This window comes from Gymnodraco acuticeps, unplaced genomic scaffold (genome assembly GCF_902827175.1).
Source record: "Gymnodraco acuticeps unplaced genomic scaffold, fGymAcu1.1, whole genome shotgun sequence".
Lineage (NCBI taxonomy): Eukaryota > Metazoa > Chordata > Actinopteri > Perciformes > Bathydraconidae > Gymnodraco > Gymnodraco acuticeps.
This window is the reverse complement of record NW_022991219.1, coordinates 3,223,520-3,247,330: the sequence shown is the minus strand read 5'-3', so window position 1 is coordinate 3,247,330 and position 23,811 is coordinate 3,223,520. Positions and strand designations below refer to the sequence as shown.

General features: G+C 40.5%; 1 long non-coding RNA gene across 1 annotated transcript; it reads right to left on the bottom strand.

The window, feature by feature from the left end:
• Positions 1-410: 410 nt before the first annotated feature.
• LOC117561574 lies at positions 411-23,036 on the bottom strand. The gene is made up of 2 exons (XR_004571402.1): positions 22,978-23,036; positions 411-2,111 (listed from the first exon to the last, which is right to left on the bottom strand). It is a non-coding gene; the product is annotated as an uncharacterized LOC117561574 (long non-coding RNA).
• Between the last annotated feature and the right edge of the window lie 775 nt (positions 23,037-23,811).

Genomic DNA, 23,811 nt, shown 5'->3' with positions numbered 1-23,811 from the left:
CAGTGTGAATGCGCCTCATGCAAGAATAATGTCAACTTTATAAATTAATGGTAATCAAATCGCTCATAGGTAAGTTTCCCAAAATGTTTAAATATACCTTTAGTGATCCACACAACGCAACATCTTACTCCAGACTAATTATTTTCTCAAATATCCACGACAGTGGTTGGTCAGGTTTTCCCCTTTTCAGCCTGTGTGTGTCATCATGGAAAAAAGTGCTCCTGGAGGCACCAATCCTAGCAGGACCAAGCACAACATTTTGCTTTTGAGTACTTTACCAGGAGTTTATATTTGTGTCCCCCGCTGACAGATTATGTCAACGCAATTGGATCATAAGCAAGGTGGTCTCTAGTTCTAAAAATCTTGAATAATTCTGAACTTGGGAAATAACTTTTATAACATGAACTTAATCATTTAACAGAAGGATTTTTATGGAATGGGGGAGTTGAAACAGACTAAAAATATAACATGGGTCGAGGCCCAAAATGTTCAATATGTGTGTCCCTGGGTGATCTTGCCTTCATTGGAATCAAAAACAAGTCAAGGCAAGTATATTTGTGCAGACCTTAATGGCTGTTATGCATAATCTCAGTGGGCCTGTCAGCACCCACGTAATGAAAACATCAGAGAAAAACAACTCCAAACTAAGACCCATGTTGAGAACTAGATAAGGGGGAAAATACATTAAAACCTGGGTGGTGCTGCTAGCTGTCTCGTGGGTGGGGGAAGGGGCAAAGTCTCTGCAGGCTTGTGCAATGTTTACAGGTGAAACCCACTTGTAACTGCCGTTCACTGTTACAAGTGTCCATGCCATGTTAATTCATCACAGTTAATCATTGGCTATGTTGGCACAAGTTGTGAGAAACGGGAAGGGACAGGCACATATCTTGCTGGTTTGGTTGCTGGTTTGGTTGTCTCTGTGTACAGTAGGAGGAAGATAAATGATGAGTTCTATGGGCTTGATGGAGGTTTTCACTAAAAGCAACCGCTTGATTCAATGGTTGACTCAACTTCACTCTACAATCTTACATGAAACAGTGCCACTTTGTGTTTTTTATGTATTTTAATTTAAGCATTCATGCAACCATTTTCAGTTATTCCGTAATTACAATGTTGAATGATTGTGTGACGTGTAAAGTCTGTATTTTTACAGCACCTCATTTGAGCTCTCAGCCCCAGATTAAGGTATTTTTTTGTATTAAACTCAGCAGGATTGAGTACAAAGTCTGTGATGAATATTTACACAAAACAGAGGGAGCTTACAAGCCTGCAGGAAAATTGAAGCTTAAAATAAACAGACATAATCTTATATTTAATCACTGATTATTGAGTTGAATGCTATTATGCTTTCCTTCTAACTTATTCATCTAAATCGTAAGATGTCTCCACATGTCCTTTGTGGGAGTTATTTATGCATAGCAAGTAATAAACTGTGACTCATACAATACTATTCCAACTACTCCTCCTTTGAATGCTACTGCTAACTGATACATGCATGTAAAACTGAAGATAAGATTTCCACGATAAAAAATCAGATATTGCATTTAAATTCCGATTTATGGTGCAGCTTGTTAATTATTTTGTGATGTGTATGATGATTATATAATATGTGGGGACTCTGTTTTTAAGGATAGAACATTAAAAAAAATAATGAGTTATTTGACTTATTAATATATAAATATCCTGGTCAAAATCGCCTTTTATTGTAGTAAGTAGAGTCACAATGAACTAAAACAGGGAGGTTACTTCTGGCAAAAACAGTTCAATACTTAATTTATGCTGTGATTGAGTTTCCATCTGTCAGCTGTAAGAACACAGTGACTATACAATTAAAAAACAAAGGGAGTCTAGACTCAAGAAGACATAAAGGGAAGTTCCCTGCTCTGCATTTTACTTTGACATACTGTATAACCTAAAACAGCATTACAAAAATCCACTATTTGTTTGCAGCATAGCAACAGTGTGTATGTGTCACAACTGGTGTATTGTCTTGAGGTCCGGATGGATTGGATTCCTGCACCTGAGCGCAGACGACTACAGCGCCCGCGCCTTCCTGCAGTCGGTGTGGGAGTTGGCATGCCTTCCCATGTTATTCACAAACTTCTCACTTCCTTTAAAGAAAAAAAAAACTTATCATATCATGTCATGGCACATCCAACAACCTTTGTTCTCTTGTTTTACTACATTTAGGGTTGTCACTGTGGTTTGTATAAGTGCCTTTGCATGACCAATTTACTAGTTGACATTTTACTTCAAAGCAACACCTTGTATTTTACCAAAAGCAACTCGATAGCATGTAGCTAAGTACAATTTATCGATGAACAAGGACATTTTACAATTAACATGAGCTGAAAACAAACTTAAAAGAATCAAAATTGTAAGACACGCCCAAACTGGTCAATGTGGTGGTAACTGTAGAAAGATAGCACACCATAAAAGATACATTGCTTTATTATATAATAACATTTACAAAATTAACATTATTCTGTAGAGGACTCATACTGAAATTGCAATATAAACCATAAAGGAAATTAGGAACATGTTTATTAAGGTAACAATCAAATAGGAGGTAATTTTCTCATAGACTTCTATACAATCAGACCTCTTCTTCCAGTGGAGTCGCCCCCTGTTGGCCATTAGAAGCAGGGCAGGGTTTTTCATCGTAGCCCTCCACTCCTCTGGGGCCTCATTTATAAAGGGATATACGGTCAAAAAATGGCGTACGCCAGTTTCTACGCAATGTTTGCGATTTATAAAATACTAACTTGGCGGGAAAACGTGCGGTCCTCCACGCAAACTCTAATCCATGCGTACGCACTAAGCACAAAAACGGGAGAGACGAGAAACTGCGACACCGTTGGCAGAAGGAAGAATGGAGAGAAATATGTGTAAATAATACCATAAATAAAATGTTACCTCTCATTTATCATATATGAAGAATTTATTTTCACAAATTGATTAAAGCCAATCTTAAAATGATTTAACAAACGCCTGTTTGAGACTCCTCAGTGCACACAAAAACATAACTTGGAGAAATAAATAAATACGGATATGTTATTTAAAACCACCTCGAATATGTTGTGTTAATGTCAGTGTGCGAAAAAGTACACGTCCCACCGTCCGGGACGTGTTATTTACAATATCGGACAAGTAGATCTTTCAATTGACTTGTCCGGTGGACAAGTGACGTTTTTCGCCCCGATTTATTGATACATTCAGTTTACAAAAGGCAGAACTCATTCGCAAATTGTCCGTGTCCGCCATTGTTCGTTTAGAAATGTTAGTTTCGGTTCTGCTTGTCGATTCCTAAGGAAATGCATCTCGACGCTTTCTGTACAGTTAGACGGGGCGGGGCGCGGCGGGACGTGTAGCACAGTGGCAGGGTTGGGAAGCAAAACTCGGTTCCGAGTAGGAACAAATAACAATTGTCCGGTACCGGGATTAATAAGAGTTGTGAGGACAGGAGGCGAGGCCGAGCCCCAGCGGACTGCAGCTCTCTCTCTCTCTCTATGCTCCGTATCAGCTGATCGCTGCATGGTGCAGCTCAGCGTCTCTCTCTCTCATCTTTGTCAAACTTTCTTATGTTCTTTCTCTAACACGTAATGAAGGTTATTAAGCGTTTTAGCTCCTGTGTTGTTAATATGGACCGCCATTTCCTTTATGAAGTAAAGCAGCCTCCCTGTCTGTGTCCTCGCGCTGTCCTCACATCCACGGACCCCCAGACTCGGAGGAGCACAGGGATGTCAGTATTGTTTATGAAGCAGGGTATAGAAAGTACATTATTGAAATGAAAATATTATTTATTTACTTTTACAAACAGTGAGCAGCTGGGCAGCTGCAGCATGTGTATTGCAGGACATGTGTAAGCATGCAAGCGTCTTTGAGTTGTAGAAAAGCGCTAGGCCTATAGGCTATAAATATAATGTATTATTATTATTAGGTTATGTCCTATGTGTTGGACATGTGTGGTTGGACTCTGTCTCACAGGCAGGTTGCAGTGTAACATCAGAGGAGACTGGGCCAATTGTACATTCTCAAACTGCACCACTTAGAACTAACTAAACAATGCAGAGATTATTTTTATATAAATTGTATTCAATAACCGTAAGAAATTCAACAGTATGAAGTGATTTGTAAATAGGAATACAGATTTGACTTAATGTTTTCATAAATATATTTTTCTCCCAGTTTGACTTATTTTGACCCTCTCAAAGAACCGGAATCGAGAACCGAAAATAACCGGAATCGAAAAGCAGAACCGGAATCGTTAAAATCCAAACGATATCCAACCCTATGTGTGATGCAGTAAAATCTTACCGCTCACTTACGTTAGCGGTGTCGTAAAAACCGTGGGAAAATGTAAAATACGATGACGAAGAAGAAGATTCCAGTGGCCCCAATTTTTGTCCATTCTGGACAAGTGAAAAATGTATTCGGACAAGTAAATTGCCAAACTCACTTGTCCATGGACAAGTACTCTCTAAAAACTTTTTCTCACACTGAATGTTATGAAATGTTTTCTCATAAATGATGCGGTAAGCAGGACAGAATTACGTCTAAACTGACGCCGTTTTGCATTTCTATAGGTTGTAGATACGAGCATGGTTTTATATACTATCATGTTTAATCGTGTTTTATGCCGTTTGCCAAGACTTGATAAGTCGCTCGTAAAACACAGGAGGTATGGAAGCTAAGAACACCATATGTGGTAAATTGTACAGTTAATATAACACAACACATTAGTTGTATTTCCTTCGACTGGTGGATATAGAGTTGCTGCACTACAGGCTTCAGTGGAGACGCTGCGCACAGCTGATCGACAGCTGGGGACGCAAACCACCAAATACAAAAACATAATTCAGATTCAGTCGTCATGACTCCACTCCGGGGGGATTCCCCGATCATTTCTTACAGTTTCTCATCAAGGGTGTCTGTCCCCGGTACAAACACACTGCCTGAGAAAGGCTATGTGTATTTTTTTTGTCATTAACCTTTTTCGGACTTATTTATTTATTTTGGTGACGATCCGACCTCCATGCTGCTACTCTGGTTCAAACTGCATCCACCAAACAATATGATTTATCTCGACCTCCCCAAAATAACCAAAATCTGACACGGTGTGAGATGTCTTTTTTAGCTGTTCTGTCGTCATTTCCTGCTATCTTCTTCATAAAGTCAGTCAGAATTAAAACTGCGGTCACAGACGTGCACGCAGTTGTGGGCGGGCCTTCGCGTCCGAGCGCCTGTAGGGGAGGGTCGCCGGTCGTCCCGGCGTCAAGCAGACGCGCGCGTGTCCTCCGAAATGAGCCGTTCGTCATTTCTCAAACGTTCGGGTCCCGGGCTCCCAGGTCTTCCGGCAGCGACCGGGAAACGTATGTGGGCTCGCCGCCTCGAAGGAAAACACATTTCCGTATAGGCTCGTCGACGATCGATTATCGCGGAGGCTGTCTGGAGGAGCCTTAACCGTGGCGTGCGGTGCAGTGGGTTGTGCAGACGTTCTGCCCTTGACCGTTTGTTTACTCGATAAATGCATCTCCTCTGGATATTAGGCCATGTATGTTCCATACCAGTGGAGTTTGCTTTTTGTGGTTGTGTTTATTGATCAAAAAGCAAACCTTCAATACAGCTGTTATGTGGTCAAGGTAAGTAAAGTAATGATTGAAGCTGTGTATTGGTTAATATTAGCGTATGACTTAAAATGTAGTCTCAACATATGTATTGTACTGTATTACAGGATGAAAGTCATCAGATATAATTGTAAATAGCATGCTATGTAATTTAAAAGATCATGTTAGCAGGGCAGTGGTGTTTGTTCTCGGCATGAAAGAGGTCTCCATTCCATTTCTAGTAAGACATGTAGGTGATTAGGTAAGGTGTGGGTGAGAAGAGAAATTAAGACAGTTTGTATGTGAAATGGAAAAAAAATGTATTTGGGCTTGAAATAGTGTATGCAATGAAACGGAATGATTGTTTTTGTCTGGGAAGTCAGATGTGTTTGCAGATTAGGTATAGAATATGTGGGAATGTGGATTGGTGCTGATAACGTCAGACCTTTTTGCTGACTGTGGAACAACCTGTGGAAATGACTGTAAATTAAGTAGGGTTAGGTGCAAGATGTCACAGAGTTGGTTAGTGTTTGTTGTGGATGGAGTTGACAGTGTTGAAAGCAATGGCGTGCCTCTCCTTGTGTACGCATATAAAGACATAACATATATATAGTCACACATTACTCCTAACAAGTCGCTCTGGTACTGACAACAGTTATGTGGGACTCGGCAGGGATTAAGGCACTTTGTATACCTGTCCCTGCTTCCGTTGTGTACACACACACACACACACAACCAAATCACACCAATACCAATAAATTACTGTGAGTGTTCTTTGTCAGTTACAGAAATGGAACTGTTGAAGGTTAGGACTGCTTGGGTATGAAACATTGAACTGCTTCATGAGTACTGAAGTACATTGGCTTGACTTTGGTTTCCGACAGATATTGAGTTGTATTTGTGACATATAAAGATTGTAAAGATTAGTAAGATGTTTATGTGATGACTTTGACACATTTAAACTCAATGAGGAAATGCAGTAGCATTCACGCTAGACTTAGCTTACATGGTGCCGTTGCCCATACTAAACAGATACATGCCTATTGCACAGCTAGTAGGGCTGCACGATATTGAAAAAAAACTGACATCGTGATTTTCCCCCCCCCTGCGGTATATATTGTTTTTTTTTTAACCTGTTAAGTCCCAAAGTCCCGGCGGGTCCTTTACTTTTTTTTTTCATGACACTGTGTCTCAGGGGATCTTAATATTTAAGAATCTATTAATGTGTTATACCAGATTAACGGAAATAATCTCAGCTAACTGACGATACAAACCATTTTTACCAAAACAAAACACAAGTCTCATAAGAAGCATCTAAATGACCCCTGAGCGAAAATGCTAACGCACTTTGGCACAGAACTCAAGATAAAAGTACGCTTATTACTAGTTATCGTAGCTGCACATACAAGATATCCGATTAAAGCTCTGAGGTTCCACAGATTATTTAGGTATATAGTATCATCACTGAGTGATCCGAACTCGGACAGGGGAAGCAAACACAGACATCACAACACGTACCTTTACGTAGCTTCTAGGGGAGATGTCTCACCGTAGCTGTCAATCTGATCAAAAGACGTGTTCAATGGCATTAAAACGAGAAAAAACGCGGCTGAATCGGTTAATCCATAGGTTTTTAACGTCTCTGTATAAAATAATTATTTCATTTATAAGCCATAATTCCATTTTTATGTAAAAATCGCAGAGCAAAAGTTAGCTGCTAATGGTAGCCACCAGAGTGGCTGCTGCTTCCGGTCTTGGCTATGCGGCAGTCCAGCGCAGTGTAACACACACACACATTACCAAATAAGGAGTGAGAGTGACGCATAGCCAAAACCGGAAGCTGCTAATGGGCTAACTTTTGTGCTCCGATTTTTACATAAAAATGGAATTATGGATTATAAACAATTGCTTCAAAGCCACATATACATTATCAACCTATGGATCAACCGATTCAGCCGCTTTTTTCTCGTTGTAATGCCATTGAACACGTATTTTGATCAGATTGACAGCTACGGTGAGACAATCTCCCGTAAAAGGTACGTGTTGTGATGTCTGTGTTTGCTTCCCCTGTTGCGAGATCGGATCGCTTAGATACTATACTTAAATAATTTGTGGAGTCTCAGCTTTAATCGGATATATTGTATGTGCAGTTTGGATAAGTAATACGGGTATTAACCCTTCGATTTCGAGAAAACTCTGTTATTCTCTTAGGCCCCACGGACCCGAAATCGCGTCATTTGCAGGAAACAACGTCTAAGGAACCTTAATATTTAATAAACTATGAATATTTTATATCCATATAACGGGAAAAAAAACTCATTTAACTGATCGTTTTCATTTATTTTTTCAAAAAAAAACACAATACTAACAGTGAGCCTCTGAATTAGCCCCGAGCGAAAAATGCTAACCTATTACTGCACCGAAAATCACTCCTAGCTACCTTATTACTTATCCTAGCTCCACATCCAACACATTGTATATGACCGTAAAGACACAGAATCTAACGGTGCCCATCTCAACACTGAAAGATACAAACTCGCGAGGTTATCAACAAAAACGTACATCAAAACAAGTGGCGCTAGCTACTAACATGCGCTAGGCTAACATAGCTCTTTGTCTGGTCTAAACTGGTTTTCAAAGGCATTGCTATCCGCGTGAGGTAGCATGGACCTGCTTCATTAGCTTAACTAGCATTAGCAATGCACACACCCACCGCGTGTTCCAATGAAAAGCATACAACGTCAACACATTTCAGTATAACACACCAATTGCGATATTACTCACGTTTGACAAAGTGGAGCAGGGTTTCTATGTGCCGAGAAGTGGGTATTTTAATGAGTCTGTCGACGACAAAACCTCCGCGCACACACACAGCCAAGGCAAGCTACCTGAATTAAGTCTCTCCCTAAACCGGCAATACCGGAAATGTGACATCCGGTTTGTCCTTCTCAATAACGTTTTTCAAAATAAAGGTACATTTAATATTGACGTATCAAATTGATTCAAATGTCTTACACAACACATGTATCGAGACAATAAATGAACTGTTGATATAGTCGATCAAGTATGTTACTCATTACAGGATAATCACATGACACTAAATCAGACCGGCTGTTCTCCTCCGTTTACATCCTGCTGGTTTAAATGATGTGTTCTATTGTATTGCATAGAAAGATGTGTTACTGTTCTGCTTGCAGTGGAAAGACTGTTTGTAGTCGTAGATAGAAAAACAAAGATGGAAAACATTTCACCATACATTGTTTAGGACTTTTATATGTATTGGGTGTTTATGGTTCATGTGGGAAATTAATAAGCAGAGCTGTTGCTGGTAAATTTGTGTGCCATCATAATAGCAATGTGTATACAGCGTTTCGTGAATATCTGGAAAAATATGCGAGTAGTTTGGAGTCATTTGAGACATGTAAATCGTCAAAAATGGTACATTCTCTGTTAGCTTACGTTCACCCCGATTGAGCTAGCAACTCTTTTATTCGCAATTTAACATGATATTGGATATGGGCTTAACTTGTCCTGGACTGGAATTTTTACGATCTTTTCCCGAGGAGGTGTTTGCGAAAATGCGCTTAAAATGCATGAATAACGCCGATTTTTCAAAATGGCCGACTTTCTGGGGGGCGGGGCTAATGGAAGATATTTTGAAATATGTCCGCAATTCCATCAGTAATGTCTGTGGCAAGATTAGGGTAGTCTGGAGAAACTATATGTGACTATCGCACAATAGGGGGCGCTACTGAGCTGGTGTACAAAAATGTACGTTTTTTTTGTACAGTCTGGAAAAAGACGTGGGTTGTGACGTGTGTTCCAAGGTATGCATCCGAAAGTCATTTTAGCGATTTTGTGGCATTTAAATCGTCAAAATTGGTACATGTTCTGTTACTGTAGCTTACGAGCTCCCCGTTTGAGCAGTCGATTATTCATTCGCAATTTAGCATCGCATTGGATATGGGCTGATCTTGTCCTGGTTTGGAATTTTTCCGATCATTTTCCTAGGAGAAGTATGTGAAAATGCGCTTAAAATGGACATATTTCAAAATGGCCGACTTAATAGGGGGCGGGGATAATGGAAGCCATTTTGAAATATGTCCGCATTTACATGAGGAATCTCTGTGCCAAGTTTCGGGTAGTTCGAAGAAACTATATTTGACTACCGCACAATAGGGGGCGCTACTGAGCCATATTTGCTAAAACGTACGATTTTTTTCTACAGTCTGGAAAAGGTTGTGGGCTGTGACATGTGTTCCAAATTTAAAGGCTGTAACTCATTTTTTCCCCTACTTATGGCTCGGTACATTTTTTAACCCTTCGATTTTGAGAAAAAACTGAATAGGACACGCCCACATTTTTCATTGGTTGCGACCCTTTAAATCTCAGTTTATACTCACCCTGCCAGTATGTCTATGACAACATATCTTTTTTTAGTCCATCGGTTCTTGAAATATAAATTAGTTGTGTTTTTGGCGCCCCCTATTGTCCGAAATGAACATTGTTTGTTGTGCCTATTTACCAAGACACACTGAACCTATCCACCGAAATCTGTGATATTTGGATACATTTTGGATGAATTGTGAGCATTTATGTGTAGGCCACACCTCTTTGCTAATACGTTTTGATTGATGTCGGCCACATTTGTCCACACCTCGTGCTCATTTTCTACGGTAATGTGTCTGACCCTCCACTGAGGCTGTGCACTAAGTTTGGTGTGGAAAATCAAGAAATTGGAATTTCAGTTAATATTTCACTGTTTTTCACATTATGCTAATTTAAAAAAAATCAAAGTAGGCGGAGCTTCGGGATTTCATGGGGATTTTTAGATAATATGTAGAGCTGCTGCACCCGGATAAGTGTGCAAAATGTCAGGTCCGTCAGAGTTACGCTGCGACTTTGTAAATGTTTCGAAAAACTTCATTTACACAGGTGGCGCTAGAGAGCAAGTTGGACATTTTTCACCCATCGAATCCAGAATGTTAACATTTTCACCCGTCCTGCCGGCGTTGCCAAATGTCGCTACATGAATAGTGTCGTAACCCCCTCAAAAACAGGTCGAAAGTGCAGAACCGGTAAAATAATAATAAATTAAAACTGCGGTCGCACTTGTGCGCGCAGTGATGAGCGGGCCCTCGCGTCCGTGCGCCTGTCGGGGAGGGCGGCAGGTCGTCCCGGCGTCAAGCAGACGTGCGCGAGTCTTGGGAAATGAGCCGTTTGTCATTTCTCTAATTTTCGCGTCCCAGACTCCCAGGTGCTCCGGCAGCGACCCGGAAACGGATGTCGAAGGAAAACAAATTTCTCTAAAGGGTCGTCGAGGATCGATTATCGAGGAGGCTGTCTGGAGGAGCCGTAACCGAGGATACACTGATTTAGAGGAGAGAGGAGTGTCTCTGGAGGAGCTATAACCGAGGGTACACTGAAGTATTCTCCTGAGACGATTTCAGCCAACAGTGATGTTTAAAAGAGGCGTGACGCATGTCTGGACTTCTGTCAAACGAAGTACAGCTCTGCAAACTGTTCCCGTTGTGATTATAAGTTATTTGAGATGATCAAATGTGCATCAGACTTTCTGCCCTTTACCGTTTGTTTACTCACTAATCACATGTGCCCTGGATGTTAGGTGATGTTACAGTGAGAACAGCTGCTGAGGTCAGTGCAGAAAGCAGAACAGTGTGTATCATATATATCGCTCAATAACAAATGTAACAGGCCTACATGTCACACTTCATTTGTAGACTTTAGGAGATATCTACAAATAAACATTAGGGTTAGGGTTAGGGTTAGGGTTAGGGTTAGGGTTAGGGTTAGCGAGTGTCTTTTGTAATGAATATGCTGCCAGCAAAGGGCGTTGTTGGACTAACAGTGTGTGTGTGTGTGTGTGTGTGTGTGTGTGTGTGTGTGTGCGTGTGTGTGTGTGCGTGTGTGTGTGTGTGTTTGAGAGTTGATGTGCCAGGCAGACAGGCAGGGCTCAGTAGCTTATCTGACATATAATTGGTAAAAAATGGTACATTCTCCGTTAGCCTACGAGCTCCCCGTTTGAGCGAAGGACTATTCCTTGTCATTGTAGCATGACATTGGATATGCGCTGAAGTTGTCCTGGATTGGAATTTTTCCGATCATTCCCCAAGGAGGAGTTGGCAAGAATGTGCTGAAAATGCATGAAAAATGCACATTTCTCAAAATGGCCGACTTCCTGGGGGGCGGGGCTAATGGAAGGCAATTTGAAATATGTGTGCAATCATAATAGCAATATGTATACAGCGTTTCGTGAATATCGGAATAACTATATCCGAGTAGTTTGGAGTAATTTGTGACATGTAAATCGTAAAAAATGGTGTATTCGCTGTTAGCTTACGACCTCCACGAGTAATTTTTCAAAGATGTGCTACTCAATTAAGTATCATATTGGATAGGGGCTAAACCTGTCCTGCATTGGAATTTTTCCGATCATTCCCCTAGGAGGAGTTGGCAAGAACGTGCGTAAAATGGCTGAAAACCGCACATTTTTCAAAATGGCCGACTTTCTGGGGGGCGGGGCTAATGGAAGGCAATTTGAAATATGTGTGCAATCATAATAGTAATATGGATACAGCGTTTCCTGAATATTGGAAAAAGTATACGCGAGTATTTGGAGTAATTTGGGACATGTAAATGGTAAAAAATGGAAAGTTCTCCGTTCGCTTACGAAGTCGTCGTTTGAGCGATCAACTATTCCTTCGCAATTTAGCATCACATTGGAAATGGGCTGAACTTGTCCTGGATTGGATTTTTTCCGATCATTCCCCTAGGAGGAGTTCGCAAGAACGTGCGTAAAATGGCTGAAAACCGCACATTTTAAAAAATGGCCAACTTTCTGGGGGGCGGGGCTAATGAAAGGCAATTTGAAATATGTGTGCAATCATAATAGCAATATGTATATAGCGTTTCGTGAATGTCGGATTAACTATATCCGAGTAATTTGGAGTAATTTGCGACATGTAAATCGTCAACAATGGTGTATTCGCTGTTAGCTTACGACCTCCACGATTGAGCTATCAAAAATGTTCTTCTCCATTAAGTATCATATTGGATAGGGGCTGAACGTGTCCTGGATTGGAATTTTTCCGATCATTCCCCTAGGAAGAATCCGCACGAATGTGCTTAAAATGCATAAAAAACGCACATATTTCAAAATGGCCGACTTTTTGGGGGGCGGGGCTAATGGAATGTATGTACAAATATGTCCGCAATTCCATGAGGAATATCTGTGCCAACATTCGTGAAGTTCTGAGAAACTATATGCGACTACCACACAATAGGGGGCGCTAGTGAGCAGTTTTTTTGAAAATGTACGTTTTTTTTTTACATTATGGAAAAGGTCGTGGGCTGTGACTCGTGTACCAATTTTTGTGTAACGAAAACCATTTTAGCTCATCGTCATAAAAAAAAAAGGACAGGCCACGCCCACATTTGTCATTCATTCTGACACTTTGAATATAAGTCCATACTCATCCCCAGAGTATGTCTACAAAAAAAGAAAAATATTTCGTCCATCAGTTCATGAGTTAGACATTTGTCATGTTTTTGGCGCCCCCTATAGTCCAAAATGGAAATTACTTGTTGTGCTTCTTCCCCAATACAGACTGAACCTTACCACCAAAATGTGTGTTTTTTTGGTACATTGTTGATGAGTTATGAGCATTTCTATCTAAGCCCCGCCTTTTTGCGAAGACATTTAGAGTAATGACGACCACATTTATCAACTGAACATGCTCATTTCCTACGATAATGTGTCTGACCCTCCGGCGATACTGTATACTGAGTTTGGTGTTGAAAAACCAAAATTTGAAATTTAAGTGAATATTTAACTGTTTTTCAAATTATGCTAATTTAAAAAAAAATAAAGTAGGCGGAGCTTACGGGTACTTGGACATTATATGTAGAGCAGGTCCACCCGAGTAAGTGTGAAAAATTTCAGGTCATTTGGAGTTACGGTGCGACTTTGTACATCTTTCCAAAAACGGAAATGGCCATAGGTGGCGCTAGAGAGCATGTTGGACAATTTGAACACATTGACTCCAGAATATCAAATTTTTCACCGATTCTGGAATGTGTGCAAAATTATACAACTTTCTCAGCATCCTAAAGGCCTGAAAATAAGCATTGAAATATGGAATAATAATAATTAAAACTGCGGTCGCACTTGTGCGCGCAGTGATGAGCGGGCCCTCGCGTCCGTGCGCCTGTCGGGGAGGGCGGCAGGTCGTCCCGGCGTCAAGCAGACGTGCGCGAGTCCTGGGAAATGAGCCGTTTGTCATTTCTCTAATTTTCGCGTCCCAGACTCCAAGGTGCTCCGGCAGCGACCCGGAAACGGATGTCGAAGGAAAACAAATTTCTCTAAAGGGTCGTCGAGGATCGATTATCGAGGAGGCTGTCTGGAGGAGCCGTAACCGAGGATACACTGATTTAGAGGAGAGAGGAGTGTCTCTGGAGGAGCTATAACCGAGGGTACACTGAAGTATTCTCCTGAGACGATTTCAGCCAACAGTGATGTTTAAAAGAGGCGTGACGCATGGCTGGACTTCTGTCAAATGAAGCACAGCTCTGCAAACTGTTCCCGTTGTGATTATAAGTTATTTGAGATGATCAAATGTGCATCAGACTTTCTGCCCTTTACAGTTTGTTTACTCACTAATCACATGTCCCCTGGATGTTAGGTGATGTTACAGTGAGAACAGCTGCTGAGGGAAGTGCAGAAAGCAGAACAGTGTGTATAATATATATCGCTCAATAACAAATGTAACAGGCCTACATGTCACACTTTATCTGTAGGCTTTAGGAGATATCTACAAATAAACATTAGGGTTAGGGTTAGGGTTAGGGTTAGGGTTAGCGAGGGTGTGTGTGTGTGTGTGTGTGTGTGTGTGTGTGTGTGTGTGTGTGTGTGTGTGAGAGTTGATGTGCCAGGCAGACAAGCAGGGCTCAGTAGCTTATCTGACATATAATGGGTCAAAAATGGTACATTCTCCGTTAGCCTACGAGCTCCCCGTTTGAGCGAAAGACTATTCCTTCTCAATGTAGCATGACATTGGATATGCGCTGAAGTTGTCCTGGATTGGAATTGTTCCGATCATTTCCCTAGGAGGAGTTGGCAAGAACGTGCGTAAAATGGCTGAAAACCGCACATTTTTCAAAATGGCCGACTTTCTGGGGGGCGGGGCTAATGGAAGGCAATTTGAAATATGTGTGCAATCATAATAGCAATATGTATACAGCGTTTCGTGATTATCGGAATAACTATATCCGAGTAGTTTGGAGTAATTTGCGCCATGTAAATCGTCAGAAATGGTGTATTCGCTGTTAGCTTACGACCACCACGAGTAATTTTTCAAAAATGTTCTTCTCAATTAAGTATCATATTGGATAGGGGCTGAACCTGTCCTGCATTGGAATTTTTCCGATCATTCCTCTAGGAGGAGTTGGTAAGAACGTGCGTAAAATGGCTGAAAACCGCACATTTGTCAAAATGGCCGACTTTCTGGGGGGCGGGGCTAATGGAAGGCAATTTGAAATATGTGTGCAATCATAATAGTAATATGGATACAGCGTTTCCTGAATATTGGAAAAAGTATACGCGAGTATTTGGAGTAATTTGTGACATGTAAATCGTCAAAAATGGAAAGTTCTCCGTTCGCTTACGAAGTCGTCGTTTGAGCGATCAACTATTCCTTCGCAATTTAGCATCACATTGGAAATGGGCTGAACTTGTCCTGGATTGGATTTTTTCCGATCATTCCCCTAGGAGGAGTTCGCAAGAACGTGCGTAAAATGGCTGAAAACCGCACATTTTAAAAGATGGCCCACTTTCTGGGGGGCGGGGCTAATGGAAGGCAATTTGAAATATGTGTGCAATCATAATAGCAATATGTATACAGCGTTTCGTGAATATCGGATTAACTATATCCGAGTAATTTGGAGTAATTTGCGACATGTAAATCGTCAACAATGGTGTATTCGCTGTTAGCTTACGACCTCCACGATTGAGCTATCAAAAATGTTCTTCTCCATTAAGTATCATATTGGATAGGGGCTGAACGTGTCCTGGATTGGAATTTTTCCGATCATTCCCCTAGGAGGAATCCGCACGAATGTGCTTAAAATGCATAAAAAACGCACATATTTCAAAATGGCCGACTTTTTGGGGGGCGGGGCTAATGGAATGTATGTACAAATATGTCCGCAATTCCATGAGGAATATCTGTGCCAACATTCGTGAAGTTCTGAGAAACTATATGCGACTACCACACAATAGGGGGCGCTAGTGAGCAGTTTTTTTGAAAATGTACGTTTTTTTTGTACATTATGGAAAAGGTCGTGGGCTGTGACTCGTGTACCAATTTTTGCGTAACGAAAACCCTTTTAGCTCATCGTCATAAAAAAAAAAGTACAGGCCACGCCCACATTTGTCATTCGTTGTGACACTTTAAATATAAGTCCATACTCATCCCCAGAGTATGTCTACAAAAAAAGAAAAATATTTCGTCCATCAGTTCATGAGTTAGACATTTGTCATGTTTTTGGCGCCCCCTATAGTCCAAAATGGAAATTACTTTTTGTGCTTCTTCCCCAATACAGACTGAACCTTACCACCAAAATGTGTGTTTTTTTGGTACATTGTTGATGAGTTATGAGCATTTCTATCTAAGCCCCGCCTTTTTGCGAAGACATTTAGAGTAATGACGACCACATTTATCAACTGAACATGCTCATTTCCTACGATAATGTGTCTGACCCTCCGGCGATACTGTATACTGAGTTTGGTGTTGAAAAACCAAAATTTGAAATTTAAGTGAATATTTAACTGTTTTTCAAATTATGCTAATTTAAAAAAAAATAAAGTAGGCGGAGCTTACGGGTACTTGGACCTTATATGTAGAGCAGGTCCACCCGAGTAAGTGTGAAAAATTTCAGGTCATTTGGAGTTACGGTGCAACTTTGTACATCTTTCCAAAAACGGAAATGGCCATAGGTGGCGCTAGAGAGCATGTTGGACAATTTGAACACATTGACTCCAGAATATCAAATTTTTCACCGATTCTGGAATCTGTGCAAAATTATACAACTTTCTCAGCATCCTAAAGGCCTGAAAATAAGCATTGAAATATGGAATAATAATAATAATACCACGAATAACAATAGGTATCCTTGCACTTCGTGCTAGGACGCCGTTGGGTCCTAGCACTCTCGTGCTCGGGCCCTAATAATACCACGAATAACAATAGGTATCCTTGCACTTCGTGCTAGGACGCCGTTGGGTCCTAGCACTCTCGTGCTCGGGCCCTAAAAATCTGACGATTTCAATAGGTCTTTGTACTTCGTGCTCAGGCCCTAATGAATGAATGAATGGGCGTTTCTTTGACTATTTATAGGCAAATATGGGCGTTACGTGAAGCTCGCAAAAGCTGCACCGCATTGCGAGTTGATTGTGATTTATAAAGGGAAACCAGCGTAGGGAGTGCCGTACGCACTTTCCTCGCCGGTACGCAATGTTCGGTGAATCGGAAAATGGCGGAAAATGTATGTAGCCTACCTATTTTTCGGATTTCTACTACGTAAGCAACCTTCCCACGTCAATCCTACGCACAGCGTTATAAATGAGGCCCCTGAACATCAAGAATAAGGCCATCTCTAATTTTGCAATACTTAAAAATGTTGTTAAAAAAGGTGGTTGTAGTAGCCTATGTCTTTTGCACAAATTGCTATTTGTTGTTGTTGTTTGTTGTTTTACTATTTATTCTTAGAAATCGTTGCACTAATTTCTATTTTGCACAAACATTTCCTTTACCTGTTTTCCTATAACTTCCTAAGGTTTCCTAACTTTACATTTAGCATGAATTACATTCCATGGTAACTTTTTTTAATGACTGCATTTGTTAACCACAGAAAAGCATGCATTGCACCACATTCTGTAAAATGTCCCTTAGCAGTATCATCTTCTGTATTTTACTGGCCGAATACACCTTTTCTGTGAATCAGTTACAAAGTTATATGGCTCTTAGTTGGAACACTATTAAGCAAAGCTAATCAGTTCTTTCTTGCTTAATAACTCAGAGAGAGAGTCTTATCTGATTATTTTGAAATGTGCTGACCTGCATACAAATACACTTTTCACAGTGCACAAACAGCAGCAGCAGCTCGGTGCAGATTGAGAAAGTATGAATCACAGATGTGAGCCTGTAATGGAGCAACACACCCCTTAGAGCCTGGTCTCCATGTACCACACCCCTCTCTTTCTCAGGCATCAAATCCTGCTCAGCGGTTCAGAATGTACTGCGCAATCACATCCCAGCATGCAACATTTCTTACTAAGGTCCTGGACTGAATCATTGATATCCACGCTGCACTGTTCTGAGAGGTGCGTTTCTCCTCTCAATACAATACGGGACCTGTTTCTGCACACAAAGTTAAACATTCACTTACACATTGAATTATTATCTGTGCATATAGACTCTTTTATTCTTCCACTGTGGCTCCGCTAAACAAAAGCCTGTTGGGTCAATAGACCCACCTTGGATCATTCCAATAGTCAATTAATAAAGATGTATTATAAGGAAGCTTAGTCTGTTTACTTTAAGTGCCAATGGTTGCTTTCGCTAAAGTGTCACATTAAGAAAATACGTTATATCATAAGTAATTTACGGTGGCCCTGAAGTGCAAGTCAAAACAGCATTTCAGGAAACACCACAGCATTTGAGAAAACACCACAGAAGTGTTTTCTGAAATGCTGTCTCGTTTTCTGAAACGCTGTTTTGACTTGCACTTCAGGGCCACCGTAGTAATTAGATAAAAAATGATAACACATCTTATGAGACCCAATACAAGGTTATTCAAAAGACTGCATGTGACCCCAGCTATTCGATGTAAATATAATATGATGATGTGCTTTTAATTATGCCGGAAATGTAACATTAGCTGTGGCACTATGTGGTCTTGCCCTAAAATGTTATGTATTTGGGCGTCAGTGCAATGTGAGACCAAAAAAGTGTTTGGGATAGACATAGCTTTTAATCCAAATAACTTTGTTTTTGGGTTAGATTCCAATTATGAGCGTAGACCAGACTCACAATAGGAGTTGCTTTGTTTGCTATGTCACAATACTCCATAAATGTTCAGATGAAGATCTGCCTAATATTATGGTTTGAAAACAAAATGTTGCCATTTGAGAGGTTGTCATCTGATGCGAGGAGCTCTGGATGAGTTTGTTAGGAACTGGTCTCCAATTGCACCTTACATGAAAGAGGAATGGTCCAGTGTTATTACTCTGGGCGTAAAAATAACAGAATTACACATGAGTACTGCACTGGGTTGTTGCTGCTGCTGTTTGGTTATTTGTGTTGTTTGTTCGTGGGTATTGTCTCCACCTTGTAACTTCTGAGAATACAAATATTGAGAAGGAGATCAAAAATGATGCTCACATAAAGTTCTTAAGTCAGACTCAGATAAATCTAATGTAAAATGTAATGAGGTCTTCAGGGGTTCACATATCTCTCAGTTGACTGGAACAGATTGTCACACAGCCACACCCTTCCTGTGCAGATTTCTAAACTGCGTAGGTAAGAATCACAGCTAAAGGGCACCATCTAGTGCAGGGATGGGCAACTTTGATGGTGGTGGGGGCTGTGGAGGCCACATAATTGATGTACTGGCCACCAGGGGGCCGCAGATTCACTTGGAACACACACACAAATTCCATGTATTGTATGTAATTATTAACAAATATACTAAGTCTGACATCTTCATTAACATTTTACAATCTTTCAGGGAACATCCTCTAATATTACATTACATGTTACATGTTAGACGCTTTTATACAAAGCGACTTACATACTCAATACTGTGGGCAATCCCTACAGGAGCAATTTGGGGTGAAGTGTCTTGCCCAGGGACACAACGACATGCTGACTGCAGTGGGGTTTGAACCTGTGACCATCTGATCCCGCTCTATCCACTGTGCTACATAAGCTCACTAAACAAATATCAGTTCACAGAAATGTTATTTAATTTGTACAAGTGGCATGTTTGTATTGGACAGGTTATTTAACAGTGAAATAAAAGTATTTTAAACTATTGGAAAGCACAGAAAATGTGTGTGCATTGAGATTAACCATTAAGATGACATACACATGAAGTCATGAACACTAAGACACTAACCCAGACATTAGTTGTCTAACTTGAACCTAAGACACTTGTAGCCAGTCTCTGCATTCCCCTTATTCCACAATAAGGGGAATGTCAACACAGACACTTGTCAACCGCACTCTGCTGTTCCTCAGCGCCGGTATTTGAAATCATGTATGCAGCTCGCGACGTAACTAGGAGTCTAGTGGACGGTATCAGTACTACAAGTAATTAAAAAAAAGGGAAAAAATGAATTACGTTGTTTATAAATTAATCTGAGGGCCGCAAAAAGAGGGCCGCCATTTGCCCATCCCTGATCTAGTGGTAGTGGCTGAAAAAAGAAATCAGAATGCACAGAGCAGGAGTCAGCATGCCACACCCAATGGAGTTGTGAGACTCTTAAAACTGCTGGGTGTGTAATTCAACATTGGGGGTGACGCATTGTCAGCGGAGGGTTCCTTCATCCCAGCAAAAAAAAATATATATTCACACAACCCCTTCTCCCAAAAACTAAATTATTAACTAATACAAAAAAATATGGAATATAATGCAGTGAGACTCATTCATTTGAATTAAATGATGTATTCTCCTTTAGATCAACTTTTCTAATTGAATTGTCTCCATCAGGAGTCAACACATTCTGTCCTGTTTTGGCACCTATTCACTTTATTGGTACAGTTATTAATTATAAAGTATTGATGAAACTCTGGAATTAAATAGCCCTTTTGTGTTTCAGCAATTCAAAATATATTTCACAAAAAAAATTGCAAGAACAAAGTCCTTATAAAAAGATATGTTAGGTGTACCAAATTCATTGCCTATACATTGACTGACAACAGTGGTTTGTACTTTTCTAGATATATTTTTTAACTGAAATATTGCTAGAGACATGTACCTACTAACTTGCTGCTGTACCGGAAATGTGGGGTAAGGAGAAATATTAGATTCAAACCACAACACTGTTATGGCTAAGCAATTATTTAAGATTCAGTAATGCCACTGTAATTACAATGTTTAATTGTCCGTAGAAAAGGCTGGCGCACACTTTCACACAGACACAAAGTATGTTGCTCTTCAATGCACACATAGTCACACATGCATGCAAACACATGCCAGCAAACAGTAGCAGTGTGTGTGTGGGTGTGTGTGTGTGTGTGTGTGTGTGTGTGTGTGTGTGTGTGTGTGTGTGTGTGTGTGTGTGTGTGTGTGTGTGTGTGTGTGTGTGTGTGTGTGTGTGTGAATCTGGATTGGTGGGTTGAGAAGAAAAGGGTATGGGCAAAGCGGTCGTGCAGGTTCTTGTTCGTGGTGACTGTGATCTCACGGCCCACTGAATATGAAAGGAAGTGGGTGTGGGGTGCTGAGGGGGGGAGACCAGTTTCTCCAGTATAGGTCTGAGTGTTGTAACTTTTGTTGGACTTTATGTCTTTATATATTGTTCTTTAACTGCCTCTCTTAACACAGGATGGCCAGTATTTCCACTTTTGAGGTGAAGGTCAGGTTATTTAATTATAAGTAAGTATTTTCGCAGTGTGGTATTTCAATTTAGAAAAGGATCTGAATACTTCTAACACTACTGACTTTGTTTTGTATATACTAGTATGTGTTTAGTCATTTTTTTGTGCTTTTTTAAAAATAAATTGACAGCAAAGACATAGCTTGTGATGTGATTGACAGTGTCACATTACAGTGCAATAGAAAACAGAACATACAATACATTAAAACTACAACAGTAACAACACAAACAGTAAGCCTGGTCACATCATACAAACACATAATAGCCCCGCACTTCAGGTCAGAATTTAAAAAAAAGATAAGTAATTGCTTGCATTATTTCCAATATGTCACATCAAGGTCAATTTGTTTTGAAACTGCCATTTCAGTATTTTCCAGTTTATCAATGTAAAAACTCCTAATTGTTTCAACTGTGGTTCAACATAAAAGAAAAAAACAGAAAAGCACATTATGATGACTTATGGTGCATTTTATGTCAGACACGCCCTCGTGTTTTTATACTGCTACTGTTTCACTTAGTGTCCTGAATATTTATAGTGATTGCCGATGTCACTTTTATGTTAAGTGAATGTTGGCACATTTAAACCCTGTTTGCACAAGCATGAGCACATAAAGGAGTGTTTCTATACTTGAATGCCTCTCATCGATTGAACGTACTATGAACTTTGATTATCTTAAAGAAAGATTTGTATTAACAACAAAAGGTGTCGATGTGTGACAGAGATGTAGGCGGAGCGATAAACTTGTCTCCGTTGTTTGGAGACCAAAAGATCTTTCCAAATTGGAGAGGATGAAAATATATTAAAATGGAGAAAGGGGAACGTTATGATCGTGGGAAAAATAAACTCAAAGTAATTACGAGTCAAAAGAATAATCATGAAAAACAAATTGCTCATATAAAATCAGATTTAGCTTGAGGTGCTCAAGGAACTTTTGTCAACCCAAGTGATGGATTATTTTACAGGAAAAGCTTCCTCGTAAAATGATTCCTCAGTATGCATTGGAACGGAGCCAACGTCGATTCATTACAAATCTGGAGTTTCTCCAGACAGTCTTCATTATGGAACGAGCAGAAGCTACAAAAGAACATCAAAATATACTTTTATTCTTCTACTAAATGCAATAGTATGTTACTTACAGGCAGTGGCGGCGCCAGAGATTTTCTCTAGGGGGTGCTGTGGGGTAGCTTGACGTTTCATAGAGGGTGCTCAAACATTTAGGGTTTCCCATTAATGCACCAGCGCTACAGTTGAATTTTCTACTGCAACACTCCCCACGCACACACACACAGTGCACCCGCGACTGTTACAATGAAGGCTCGATAATCAGCTCACGGCATATAGGCAGGGGTAAAGTGCTATTTTTACAAGTGGGGAGCGGACCTCACCTCCTCTAGGAGGGTCCTCACCTCCTCTAGGGGGGTCCGGGGGCTAGCTCCCCCGGGAAGATTTGTTGTTACATATTTAAGTTAAAAGCATCAATCTGGTGCACTTTGAGAGCAACATTAAGAGATCTATGGATACATCTCAACACCCATACGAAACAGAACTGTCAACAGATTTTCTATTTCTTTATAGATATTTTACAAATCACTCCCCTTTTAAAACAAACCGTTTGAGACCCACTGAGATAACTAGACTAAAGTTAACTATCTAAACACTGAGAGAGTCCTTTACTTCACCTGAGTTGAGGTTACCTGAGACTCTCCGTCTGACAGGAGAGAGTTCTCCCTCCACCTTGTTGTTGAAAAAGCTCCTTATATCCATTAGCTTGGCTAGCTAGCACCAGATGCTAACCACAACGATCTCCGGTAGATACCCACTGGTGCGCGAGGCGAGCTCTCTCGCTCGCGCACGCACGCACACAAAATGGCTCGTGCCACACACACACACACACACACACACACACACACAGAGCAGGGCTTGAATGAAACACAGAGACCCAGAAGTAAGCTACTTGTACTCACGAGGCCTATTATGTGCAGAATCCCTCTCGCTATCAGTTGGTTTTGATTGAGTGTCCACACGTGGTCGTTTAAGGACTAAAAAACGATCAATTTTTCACTTTGCTGTTAGCAAATCATTTGGCGCTCTAGCTAACAGGAAGTCAATCAAGTGTCACAAAGTAATTTAGCCTATGGGTAGGTCAAAAATCGAATGGGTGCTGACCATTGGCCTAATCATATCACCTGTGTTGGCTTTATGTTTTTGGTCAAAAATGTGTTTGTTTCACATATGCATTGATGTAATCAATAATATTTCTAATTTCATTTAATAAAAATAATAATAATAATTTTCTTTAAAAAAAAAAAACACATATTTCTTGGGGGTGCTTAGGGGGTGCTTTGGCAATCCTGGGGGGGTGCTTCAGCACCCCCTAGCTCCCCCCTGGCGCCGCCCCTGCTTACAGGGGCCCTATTATGCTTATTTTCAGGTTTCATCATTGTATTTTGTGTCTCTACTGTCTCCATGCTTTAATGTTCAAACAGCTCTTTGTTTTTCTCATACAGCCTGTGCTGCAGCACCTCTTT